We start from the raw sequence: 12,500 nt of genomic DNA, 5'->3' as shown, positions 1-12,500 counted from the left end.
GGGAAGACCCAAGGCCGCAATGTGCGTTCAAAGAATCAGTGCTCAGTGTGTCCTGCAATTCACACCAAGTCTCGCAGCTGGCTGCGTTCTTCATCGACCCGAGAACCGAGTGATCCACCGCTTAGAGTCGTGAAAAAGTGTTTGTTCAATTCCGTACAGTCAAAACCAAACGTTTCTGGCACTCGGCCAAACAGTGGCCAAGAAGGGCGCTTTTCAGCGCACGCTTGGACTCCAAAACTCTGCCGCGCCTTTTTCGGCTGCCGCAAATCGAGCAAACGGTGTGTTTCGGACGGCGTTTCGCTTCCGCTACTTGCGAGTGCTTTCGTGGTCCACCCCTCTATAAATACTCGGGAGGCGTCGAAGCCGGTTCTCCAAGCCGGACCCGTAGGTATCGTTGTGTGCTCGCTCTCATTGGCCCGCCTAACCAGAAAATGCCTGCGGTACACCCATTTGGATAAGAGTGCACGCAGATGCGGGCCTCGACGGCTACACATTTCCTCGGGCGGCCGCCTCCCGGCCTCCGTGGAGCGCGGGATGCACGGTCCCATCGACAAGCCTCTCCCGTTTTTACCGTGGCGTCGCGGTTCACCACGGCGGGCGGGTCGGTCTCCTCCGCATAAAAAGGGGGACCCCCGCTTTTTGTTCCACGAAATCGCACAAGCTTTTTTCGCATCCACGGTTTGCCACCGCACACCAAAATGCCGATCCGGCTGCCTACTTTAGCCAACAGGTGGAGCCAGGCGCGCCGTACTTGCGCGGCACTTCCCACGTCCACCGAAGTCGGTGCCAAGGACCACTTTCGGCGCCGGAGCCGCGTACGAGCCTACTCGAGGCGGAAGAACGAAGCCAGCAAGGGCCTGGCCGCAAGTGCGTTCAATTGTCGGGACGTCCAAGTCCCTCGTTCTTCCGTGCTTCCTCTTTCGGCAAGTCGTTGCGGCACCTTCCCAAAGCGCGCAGACCCGCTAATCGCGACGAGCGCGACGTGGCCGTGCCGCCTTTCCCTCGGCAGCAAGCAAAACGCCTGGCAACGTCGACGCTCCCCTAACCGCGATCTCGCACCGTGTTTCGTGTGGCGAATTCAAAAGCCGGCCGGCGCTGCTGCAACCATTACGGTCGGTACGCATACGCCGCGGAGGGCGGGACGGTCATCGGAGCGTGCGGTTCCTCCATCGAGTACTGCGCACCTCGGCCGTCGCATCGCCGTGCCATGACCGGCCGCGCGTCAACGCGAACCGGTGCCAGCGAGATCCCTCGCCTGCAAGAACCGACCGGCAGCCTCCGTCACCCGAGGACGCGGAGGCGCTTGCCGCGGACGGCGGGACGGTATGCACTGGTGCACAGCGGACCCGTCACATCGCCAGTTCCTTGACCGACCGCCGACGCTTGTGCCGTTCCTCTCGTACTTGGCAGTCGCCGCGCGATTGTCGGGTCTCGTTCTTGCACGCTCGAACGGTCGGGAGGGCACTCGGCTGGCGTTTCGGGAACGCGCAGCCTCGCCTTCTACCGACGTAACCACGACTCGCCGTTCGCGCTCCGCCGCTCCTGTTTACAGTACTAGGCGGTCCCGCAGCGGTCGGGTCGCGCATTTCGAGCGCTTCGAGCCACGGTGCAGTGGCGGGTCGAAAGCCGACCTATGAGTGCGTTGCGCCGTTTGTACCCGCGTCCGCCACCTGGCCGACCGTCCAAGGTCGCGGTGTTGGCGTCCGCTGGGCGCAACAATTTGTCACGGGGTGCCGCTCCACATTCAGGCAGCCCCGTGGGGAAAAGCCGACCCCGCGTCCAAACGGGGTCAGCGGCAGAAAGTGTCGGGCGCAGACGCAGCTGAGGCGCTCACCCTTCACAATCCGTTAATGATCCTTCCGCAGGTTCACCTACGGAAACCTTGTTACGACTTTTACTTCCTCTAAATGATCAAGTTTGGTCATCTTTCCAACAGACCGGCGCAACCGAAAGGCCGCGCCGGACATCGGTCCGAAGACCTCACTAAATCATTCAATCGGTAGTAGCGACGGGCGGTGTGTACAAAGGGCAGGGACGTAATCAACGCGAGCTTATGACTCGCGCTTACTGGGAATTCCTCGTTCAAGGGGAACAATTGCAAGCCCCTATCCCAATCACGAAAGAAGTTCCACGGGTTACCCAGTCTTTTCAGACAGGGATAAAGACACGCTGCTTCCTTCAGTGTAGCGCGCGTGCGGCCCCGGACATCTAAGGGCATCACAGACCTGTTATTGCTCTGTTTCGTGCGGCTAGGAGCCGCTTGTCCCTCTAAGAAGGTTGTAAGGTGCTGGGAACCCCGCACCTATTTAATAGGCTAGAGTCTCGTTCGTTATCGGAATTAACCAGACAAATCGCTCCACCAACTAAGAACGGCCATGCACCACCATCCACCGAATCAAGAAAGAGCTCTCAATCTGTCAATCCTCCCAGTGTCCGGGCCGGGTAAGTTTTCCCGTGTTGAGTCAAATTAAGCCGCAGGCTCCACTCCTGGTGGTGCCCTTCCGTCAATTCCTTTAAGTTTCAGCTTTGCAACCATACTTCCCCCGGAACCCAAATACTTTGGTTTCCCGGAAGCTGCCCGCCGAGTCATTTGAGTAACTCAGGCGGATCGCTGGTTGGCATCGTTTATGGTCAGAACTAGGGCGGTATCTGATCGCCTTCGAACCTCTGACTTTCGTTCTTGATCAATGAAAACATTCTTGGCAAATGCTTTCGCAGTAGTTCGTCTTGCGACGGTCCAAGAATTTCACCTCTAGCGCCGCAATACGAATGCCCCCGTCCGTCCCTCTTAATCATTACCTCGTATTCCAAAAACCAACAGAACAGAAACGAGGTCTTGTTCTATTATTCCATGCAAGTTTATTCAGGCGACTCGCCTGCGTTGAGCACTCTAATTTTTTCAAAGTAAAAGCACCGGCCATCTCGAGGCACACAATGAAGTGCACCAAGAAAGAACCGGCATGATGTTCAGTCCGAGCCGTCGCATCGGGTAGATGCACTACTCGTCTGGAACTGAGATCCAACTACGAGCTTTTTAACCGCAGCAGCTTTAGTATACGCTATTGGAGCTGGAATTACCGCGGCTGCTGGCACCAGACTTGCCCTCCAATTGATCCTCGTTAAAGGATTTAGAGTGTACTCATTTCAATTACGGGGCCTCAAAAGAGTCCCGTATTGTTATTTTTCGTCACTACCTCCCCGTGCCGGGAGTGGGTAATTTGCGCGCCTGCTGCCTTCCTTGGATGTGGTAGCCGTTTCTCAGGCTCCCTCTCCGGAATCGAACCCTGATTCTCCGTTACCCGTAACAACCATGGTAAGCAAGTAACCTACCATCGAAAGTTGATAAGGCAGACACTTGAAAGAAACGTCGCCGGCTCGTGGCCATGCGATCAGCACAAAGTTATCCAGAGTCACCACACAATACGGGCCGAAACCCGATCGATCTTGGTCTAATAAAAGCACCCGTTACCCAAAGGGCTCCAGGCTCACTGCATGTATTAGCTCTAGAATTGCCACAGTTATCCAAGTAGGAAGAAACGATCTAAGGAACCATAACTGATTTAATGAGCCATTCGCGGTTTCGCCTTATTTCGGCATGTACTTAGACATGCATGGCTTAATCTTTGAGACAAGCATATGATTACTGGCAGGATCAACCAGGTAATCGTTCGACTGCGCGTCCGTCCTCGCCCTCGGCGGGCCGGACGCAGTCTGTGTGCGGCGGAGGCCACCTTCAGGCGCCCCAACACGCTTATTTTGCACTCCGAGATGACGGCGTTCGAGCTCGCTACGGCACAACCTTCCCGAAAGACGAGTGGGAGCCGTGCGGCAAGAAGCACGTTCATGCTCGCTCTTTTTCGTTGCATCGACTCGGTCGCGCCGTGCGGGTTGCCCAAGCCCGCTGCACTGTCGGTGGACCGGCCGGAACTAGCAACGGAGCCGAGACTGCAAAGCCGCCAGACGACGGGTCACGCCCGCGTCTTCGGCGCTTTCGCATCTGAATCGCCCGAGGACGACACGGAACACACCTCGATATCGTGGTAAAACGGCACCGTCCGACAACCAGCCCCTAACGCATCAAGCGGATGAGGCTGCAGACGACTGCCGTGGATTCCCCTGGAGCAGACCCGAGGACACGCTTGACGAGGCCGAAGCCCGCCGCATATCAGACACCCGGTCGCTTTCGCGTACGCCGCTCACGAGAACCCCCACATAATAGCAGCGATAAGTACCCAGACCTCCTTGGGCCCTAATACGAGCGTACTCGAGAAAATTTCACCGCGGGTGTGCCCCGAAACGTGTGGCATGTTGAGCGTGCCACAAGTCTACGTCGCTCTCAAACCCGCCGAGGTCGTAGAATTTGCGACCCTACTCACGAAATTCCCACCGAGGATACGGCCGCAAACGTACCGCACCTTGGGTAGGCCACGAGTTTGTGCAACACTACGCTGACGGCACAGCACCGAGGTCGTGCGCGCACGCACGGGAAAATTCCGCCGCGGTTTCTGCCGAAAACGTGAGGCACCACGACTCTCCGCAAGTTCGCGTCGACTGCGAAAGACCGAAGTCGTGAACGACGTGTCCGCTACTCGCCGCCGACACGCTGGACACCAAACGTACAACGACTCGACGGCGTCGTAGAGGCCCACGACGCGGTTTTCCTTAACGACGTCTCGGCGTGGCACCGACAGGTTAGAACGGCCGACCAACGTTCCCTGTCCGCCGTTCGGCTCAGTCGAAGGGCTCGGCGACTTCGGCAACGCTGCGAAGCCGCACGGTGACGCACGCCATGTCCCCATTTTTTTTTTTCTTTCTGCGTCTGCCGGGGTGCCCCTATAATAGCAGCGATAAGCACCCAGACCGCCGTGGGTCGCTCGCCCCGGCTGACGTGGTTTTTCGTACTCCTGCGGCGGTCGCCGTCAAGCACGTCCAAATACGCTACTTTCGTGGGCGCATTCACGCTCTTTCGCTTCGCCGGAGTGCCAGCACTCACTCTGCCAAAAACGGCGAACATCCGAGCGGCGGTTCCCACTTTTGCGTCGGCGTCGCAAACCCCGCCCCGGCAGACGAGGTTTGCCGTACTCGTGCGACGGTGGCCGGCGGGCACGTCGAAAGACGCCGATATCGTGCGCGAATTGGCGCACCTTGGCTTCACCGGAGTGCCGCCACTGACTCCTCCAAAAACGGCGAAGATCCGAGCGGCGCTTCCCACTTTCGCATCGGCGTCCCGAACTCCGCCCCGGCTGACGCGGTTTACCGTACTCGTGCGACGGTCGCCGGCGAGCACGTGGAAAGACGCCGATATCGTGCCCGAATCGGCTCCGTTCGGCTTCGCCGGAGTGCCAGCACTGGCTCGGCGAAAGACGACGAACATCCGAGCGACGGTTCTCACTATTGCGTACGCGTCGCAAACCCCGCCCCGGCAGACGCACTTTGCCGTACTCGTGCGACGGTCGCCGGCGAGCACGTAGAAAGACGCCGATATCGTGCCGGAATCGGCCCCGTTTGGCTTCGCCGGAGTGCCAGCACTCACTCGGCCACAAACGGCGAACATCCGAGCGGCGGTTCCCACTTAGCCGTCGGCGTCCCGAACTCCGCCCCGGCAGACGCGGTTGCCGAGCTCGTGCGACTAGCGACCGCGAAGCCGTCTCGCGACGCCGCTTTCGTGCGCGGCTCCCACTGCGACCTGGGTCACCCGAGGTCGACGAGCAAAAAAGAATGTCGAAAAAAATTTTTTTTTTTTTTGCGTCTGCCGGGGTGCCCCTATAATAGCAGCGATAAGCACCCAGACCGCCATGGGTCGCTCGCCCCGGCTGACGTGGTTTTTCGTTTTCCTGCGGTGGTCGTCGTCAAGCACGTCCAAACACGCCACTTTCGTGGGCGCATTCGCGCTCTTTCGCTTCGCCGGAGTGCCAGCACTCACTCTGCCAAAAACGGCGAACATCCGAGCGGCGGTTCCCACTTTTGCGTCGGCGTCGCAAACCCCGCCCCGGCAGACGAGGTTTGCCGTACTCGTGCGACGGTGGCCGGCGGGCACGTCGAAAGACGCCGATATCGTGCGCGAATTGGCGCACCTTGGCTTCACCGGAGTGCCGCCACTGACTCCTCCAAAAACGGCGAAGATCCGAGCGGCGCTTCCCACTTTCGCATCGGCGTCCCGAACTCCGCCCCGGCTGACGCGGTTTACCGTACTCGTGCGACGGTCGCCGGCGAGCACGTGGAAAGACGCCGATATCGTGCCCGAATCGGCTCCGTTCGGCTTCGCCGGATTGCCAGCACTGGCTCGGCGAAAGACGACGAACATCCGAGCGACGGTTCTCACTATTGCGTACGCGTCGCAAACCCCGCCCCGGCAGACGCACTTTGCCGTACTCGTGCGACGGTCGCCGGCGAGCACGTAGAAAGACGCCGATATCGTGCCGGAATCGGCCCCGTTTGGCTTCGCCGGAGTGCCAGCACTCACTCGGCCACAAACGGCGAACATCCGAGCGGCGGTTCCCACTTAGCCGTCGGCGTCCCGAACTCCGCCCCGGCAGACGCGGTTGCCGAGCTCGTGCGACTAGCGACCGCGAAGCCGTCTCGCGACGCCGCTTTCGTGCGCGGCTCCCACTGCGACCTGGGTCACCCGAGGTCGACGAGCAAAAAAGAATGTCGAAAAAAATTTTTTTTTTTTTTTTGCGTCTGCCGGGGTGCCCCTATAATAGCAGCGATAAGCACCCAGACCGCCATGGGTCGCTCGCCCCGGCTGACGTGGTTTTTCGTTTTCCTGCGGTGGTCGTCGTCAAGCACGTCCAAACACGCCACTTTCGTGGGCGCATTCGCGCTCTTTCGCTTCGCCGGAGTGCCAGCACTCACTCTGCCAAAAACGGCGAACATCCTAGTGGCGGTTCCCACTTTTGCGTCGGCGTCGCCAACCCCGCCCCGGCATACGCGGTTTGCCGTACTCGTGCGGCGGTGGCCGGCGGGCACGTCGAAAGACACCGATATCGTGCGCGAGTCGATGCTTCTTGGTCTCGCAGGAGGGCCGCCACTCACTCCTGCAAAAACGGCGAAGATCCGAGCGGCGCTTCCCACTTTTTCGTCGGCGTCGCAAACCTCGCCCCGGCAGACGCGCTTTGCCGTACTCGTGCGACGGTCGCCGGCGAGCACGTCGAAATACGCCGATATCGTGCCCGAATCGGCCCCGTTTCGCTTCGCCGGAGTGCCAGCACTCGCTCGGCCAAAGACGACGAACATCCGAGCGACGGTTCCCACTATTGCGTACGCGTCGCGAACCCCGCCCCGGCAGACGCGGTTTGCCGTACTCGTGCGGCGGTGGCCGGCGGGCACGTCGAAAGACGCCGATATCGTGCACGAATTGGCGCTCCTTGGCTTCACCGGAGTGCCAGCACTCACTCGGCCAAAAACGGCGAACATCCGAGCAGCGGTACCCACTTAGCCGTCGGCATCCCGAACTCCGCGCCGGCTGACGCGGTTGCCGAGCTCGTGCGACTAGCGACCGCGAACGCGTCTCGCGACGCCGCTTTCGTGCGCGGCTCCCATTGCGACCTGGGTTACCCGAGCTCGACCAGCAAAAAAGAAGGTCGAAAATTTTTTTTTTTTTTTCTGCGTCTGCCGGGGTGCCCCTATAATAGCAGCGATAAGCACCCAGACCGCCGTGTGTCGCTCGCCCCGGCTGACGTGGTTTTTCGTACTCCTGCAGCGGTCGCCGTCACGCACGTCCAAATACGCCACTTTCGTGGGCGCATTCGCGCTCTTTCGCGTCGCCGGAGTGCCAGCACTCACTCTGCCAAAAACGGCCAACATCCGAGCGGCGGTTCCCACTTTTGCGTCGGCGTCGTAAACCCCGCCCCGGCAGACGCGGTTTGCCCTACTCGTGCGACGGTCGCCGGCGAGCGCGTCGAAAGACGCCGATATCGTGCGCTAATTGGCGCTCCCTGGCTTCTCCGGAGTGCCGCCACTCACTCCTCCAAAAACGGCGAAGATCCGAGCGGCGTTCTCCACTTTCGCATCGGCGTCCCGAACTCCGCCCGGGCTGACGCGGTTTACCGTACTCGTGCGACGGTCGCCGGCGGGCACGTCGAAAGACGCCGATATATCGTGCCGTAATCGGCCCCGTTTGGCTTCGCCCGTGTGCCAGCACTCACTCGGCCAAAAACGGCGAACATCCGAGCAGCGTTTCCCACTTTCGCATCGGCGTCCCGAAGCCCGCCCCGGCAGACGCGGTTTGCCCTACTCGAGCGACGGTCGCCGGCGATCACGTCGAAAGGCGCCGAATTCGTGCACGAATCGATGCTTCTTGGTCTCGCAGGAGGGCCGCCACTCACTCCTGCAAAAACGGCGAAGATCCGAGTTGCGCTTCCCACTTTTTCGTCGGCGTCCCGAACTACGCCCCGGCTGACGCGGTTTACCGTACTCGTGCGACGGTCGCCGGCGGGCACTTCAAAATACGCCGATTTCGTGGGCGCATTCACGCTGTTTCGCTTCCCCGGAGTGCCAACACTCACTCTGCCGAAAGCGGCGATCATCCGAGCGGCGGTTCCCACTTTTGCGTCGGCTTCGCAAACGGCGCCCCGGCAGACGCGCTCGTGCGACGTACTCGTGCGACGGTCGCCGGCGAGCACGTCGAAAGACGCCGATATCGTGCTCGAATCGACCCCGTTTCGCTTCGCCGGAGTGCTGCCAGTCACGGCGCAGAAAACGGCGAACAAGTGTTTTTTTTTTTTTTTTTCCTAGAATTTGTGTTATAGAAGGCACATTTGATATCGGACGATAATTTTCAACTTTATCACGCGCACCGATTTTCGTGTAGAGGTTTGCAAGTTTATGGGAATTTCTCCACTTGGAATAATGCGATTTAGTAGTACTACGAGAACTTCATGGATGTACTCAAGGGTACGGGGCAAGTCAGTTACGTCAACACCTGCAGATTTTTTACACTTCAAACTGAAAATTGTTGGTTGTGAGTCCTCGTGTGATATTAAAGGCCGATTCGCTAACACATAGAACAAAGAAAGAAAGGAAGAAAAAACGCCCGCGCTCGCTCAAGAAACCTGGGTTCGCAACAAGTGGCAACAACAAGCAACCGAGCGAGTGCGCCAAAACCCGTGGCGGCCGAACAAACGCGAAGTCCCAACCGCGTCAGCCGGGGCGGCACGGGACAGGAAAAATCACTTCAGCCGGGGCGGCGGGGCACCGAATAAACCTCGTCACCTCGTCGCAGGATAAAAGAGGAAACAAAAAGTCTAAACAGCGTCTGCTGGAGCGAATGCGTAATAAAACAACAACAACAACAAAAAAAAAAAACACCCGCGCTCAAGAAGTCTGCAATCACCACAAAAGGCGACTGTGACCGAGCAGCGTCAGCCGGGGCCGTGCGGAAACGGAAAAACCGCGACTACCGGGGCGTCGAGGCACCGAAAAATCCACTTCAGCCGGCGAAAAAAAAAAACAAAAAGAAAGACGGAGGGGGGGGGGGGAACCACGTCTGCCGGGGCGAAGGAAAAAAAAAAAACGCGTCTGCCGGGGCGAGCCCGGGTGCGGCACCACCGGGAAAACTGTGGCAAACAGACATGGCGATCGAGTGAGTGGGCCGCCAGCCAGGCTCAGCCAAAAAGTGCAAAGTCCGAACTGCGTCAGCCGGGGCGGCAAAAACCACGTCAGCCGGGGCGGCGCAAAAAACCGCGTCTGCCGGGGCGGCACGAAACCGCGTCAGCCGGGGCGGCGCGAAAACTGCGTCAGCCGGGGCGAAAGAAAAAAAAAAAAAAAACGCGTCTGCCGGGGCGAGCCCGGGTGCGGCACCACCGGGAAAACTGTGGCAAACAGACATGGCGATCGAGTGAGTGGGCCGCCAGCCAGGCACAGCCGAAAAGTGCAAAGTCCGAACCGTGTCAGCCGGGGCGGCAAAAAACCGCGTCAGCCGGGGCGGCGCAAAAAACCGCGTCTGCCGGGGCGGCACGAAACCGCGTCTGCCGGGGCGGCGCGAAAACTGCGTCAGCCGGGGCGAGCCCGGGTGCGGCACCACCGGGAAAACTGTGGCAAACAGACATGGCGATCGAGTGAGTGGGCCGCCAGCCAGGCTCAGCCAAAAAGTGCCAAGTCCGAACTGCGTCAGCCGGGGCGGCAAAAAACCGCGTCAGCCGGGGCGGCGCAAAAAACCGCGTCTGCCGGGGCGGCGCGAAAACCGCGTCTGCCGGGGCGGCGCGAAAACTGCGTCAGCCGGGGCGAAAGAAAAAAAAAAACGCGTCTGCCGGGGCGAGCCCGGGTGCGGCACCACCGGGAAAACTGTGGCAAACAGACATGGCGATCGAGTGAGTGGGCCGCCAGCAAGGCTCAGCCAAAAAGTGCTAAGTCCGAACTGCGTCAGCTGGGGCGGCAAAAAACCGCGTCTGCCGGGGCGGCACGAAACCGCGTCAGCCGGGGCGGCGCGAAAACCGCGTCTGCCGGGGCGGCACGAAACCGCGTCAGCCGGGGCGGCGCGAAAACTGCGTCAGCCGGGGCGAGCCCGGGTGCGGCACCACCGGGAAAACTGTGGCAAACAGACATGGCGATCGAGTGAGTGGGCCGCCAGCCAGGCACAGCCGAAAAGTGCTAAGTCCGAACTGCGTCAGCCGGGGCGGCAAAAACCGCGTCAGCCGGGGCGGCGCGAAAACCGCGTCTGCCGGGGCGGCACGAAACCGCGTCAGCCGGGGCGGCGCGAAAACTGCGTCAGCCGGGGCGAGCCCGGGTGCGGCACCACCGGGAAAACTGTGGCTAACAGACATGGCGATCGAGTGAGTGGGCCACCAGCCAGGCTCAGCCAAAAAGTGCTAAGTCCGAACTGCGTCAGCCGGGGCGGCAAAAACCGCGTCAGCCGGGGCGGCGCAAAAAACCGCGTCTGCCGGGGCGGCACGAAACCGCGTCAGCCGGGGCGGCGCGAAAACTGCGTCAGCCGGGGCGAAAGAAAAAAAAAAAACGCGTCTGCCGGGGCGAGCCCGGGTGCGGCACCACCGGGAAAACTGTGGCAAACAGACATGGCGATCGAGTGAGTGGGCCGCCAGCCAGGCACAGCCGAAAAGTGCCAAGTCCGAACTGCGTCAGCCGGGGCGGCAAAAAACCGCGTCAGCCGGGGCGGCGCAAAAAACCGCGTCTGCCGGGGCGGCACGAAACCGCGTCAGCCGGGGCGGCGCGAAAACTGCGTCAGCCGGGGCGAGCCCGGGTGCGGCACCACCGGGAAAACTGTGGCAAACAGACATGGCGATCGAGTGAGTGGGCCGCCAGCCAGGCTCAGCCAAAAAGTGCCAAGTCCGAACTGCGTCAGCCGGGGCGGCGCAAAAAACCGCGTCTGCCGGGGCGGCGCGAAAACCGCGTCTGCCGGGGCGGCGCGAAAACTGCGTCAGCCGGGGCGAAAGAAAAAAAAAACGCGTCTGCCGGGGCGGCAAAAAACCGCGTCTGCCGGGGCGGCACGAAACCGCGTCAGCCGGGGCGGCGCGAAAACCGCGTCTGCCGGGGCGGCACGAAACCGCGTCAGCCGGGGCGAGCCCGGGTGCGGCACCACCGGGAAAACTGTGGCAAACAGACATGGCGATCGAGTGAGTGGGCCGCCAGCCAGGCACAGCCGAAAAGTGCTAAGTCCGAACTGCGTCAGCCGGGGCGGCAAAAACCGCGTCAGCCGGGGCGGCGCAAAAACCGCGTCTGCCGGGGCGAATGCAAAAAAAACAAAGAAAAAAGCCCGCGCTTAATCAAAAGAAAACAAAGAAAAAAGCTTGCGCTTAATCAAAAGAAAACAAACAAAAAAAGTTCGCGCTTAAGCCTGGCGGTGGAACCACCGGGGCAAACAGACCTGGCGATCGAGTGAGTGGGCCGCCAGCCGGGGTGAGCCAAAAAGTGCAAAGTCGGAACCGCGTCAGCCGGGGCGGCGCGAAAACCGCGTCAGCCGGGGCGGCGCAAAAACTGCGTCAGCCGGGGCGGCACGGAAAAACGAAAACCGCGTCAGCCGGGGCGGCACGGAAAAACGAAAACCACGTCAGCCGGGGCGACATCAAAATGAGGAAAAAAAAAAAAAACTGCCTTAGGACACCTGCGTACACTTTCATGCGTTTGGGCATATCTCTCTGTAACACGCGCGCCCCTCGTTACGCGCGGCACTCTGTTTTCTCCGACACCCATATTTCGGCGGCATGTGGCACGCGCGCCCGTCCCTACGCACGGCACACCGCAGTGCTTTCTCGATATTTTTCTTTTCCTCCAACACCGTCATCTATAGGCTTTTAGTGACCTGTTGCTCGTGGCAAAAGTTCGCTAGCTCTGACACCTCTTGCATGCGCACCGTTTTTGCGCACGGTGCTATGCCGCAAAGCACGGCAGTCGCATGCGTTTCTCTCAGGCACCTCTTTTTTGACACAACGCTGTGGTGCTTAGAAACACACCCGCCGCTTTTGCGCACAGAACTCCACCGTACAGCACGGTAGTCACGTTTGTTCCACACGAACAGCAGTGTGCATCGTGCTACGACACTTTGA

At 60.3% G+C, this 12,500-nt stretch overlaps 2 non-coding genes across 2 annotated transcripts in view; both read right to left on the bottom strand.

Annotated features, from left to right (window-relative positions):
- LOC142795915 (5.8S ribosomal RNA) overlaps positions 1 to 129 on the bottom strand; it is a 153-nt gene extending 24 nt beyond the window's left edge. Inside the window, exon 1 of the ribosomal RNA XR_012893409.1 lies at positions 1 to 129. This exon is cut by the window's left edge and continues 24 nt beyond it. This is a non-coding gene — a ribosomal RNA (5.8S ribosomal RNA).
- Positions 130 to 1,848: 1,719 nt separating this feature from the next.
- LOC142795916 (small subunit ribosomal RNA) lies at positions 1,849 to 3,663 on the bottom strand. The gene has a single exon (XR_012893410.1). It is a non-coding gene; the product is annotated as a small subunit ribosomal RNA (ribosomal RNA).
- Between the last annotated feature and the right edge of the window lie 8,837 nt (positions 3,664 to 12,500).

The sequence above is a fragment of the Rhipicephalus microplus genome, unplaced genomic scaffold (genome assembly GCF_043290135.1).
Source record: "Rhipicephalus microplus isolate Deutch F79 unplaced genomic scaffold, USDA_Rmic scaffold_948, whole genome shotgun sequence".
Taxonomy (NCBI): domain Eukaryota; kingdom Metazoa; phylum Arthropoda; class Arachnida; order Ixodida; family Ixodidae; genus Rhipicephalus; species Rhipicephalus microplus.
The sequence above is the reverse complement of the archived record's forward strand: the minus strand, read 5'-3'. Positions and strand labels throughout refer to the sequence as shown.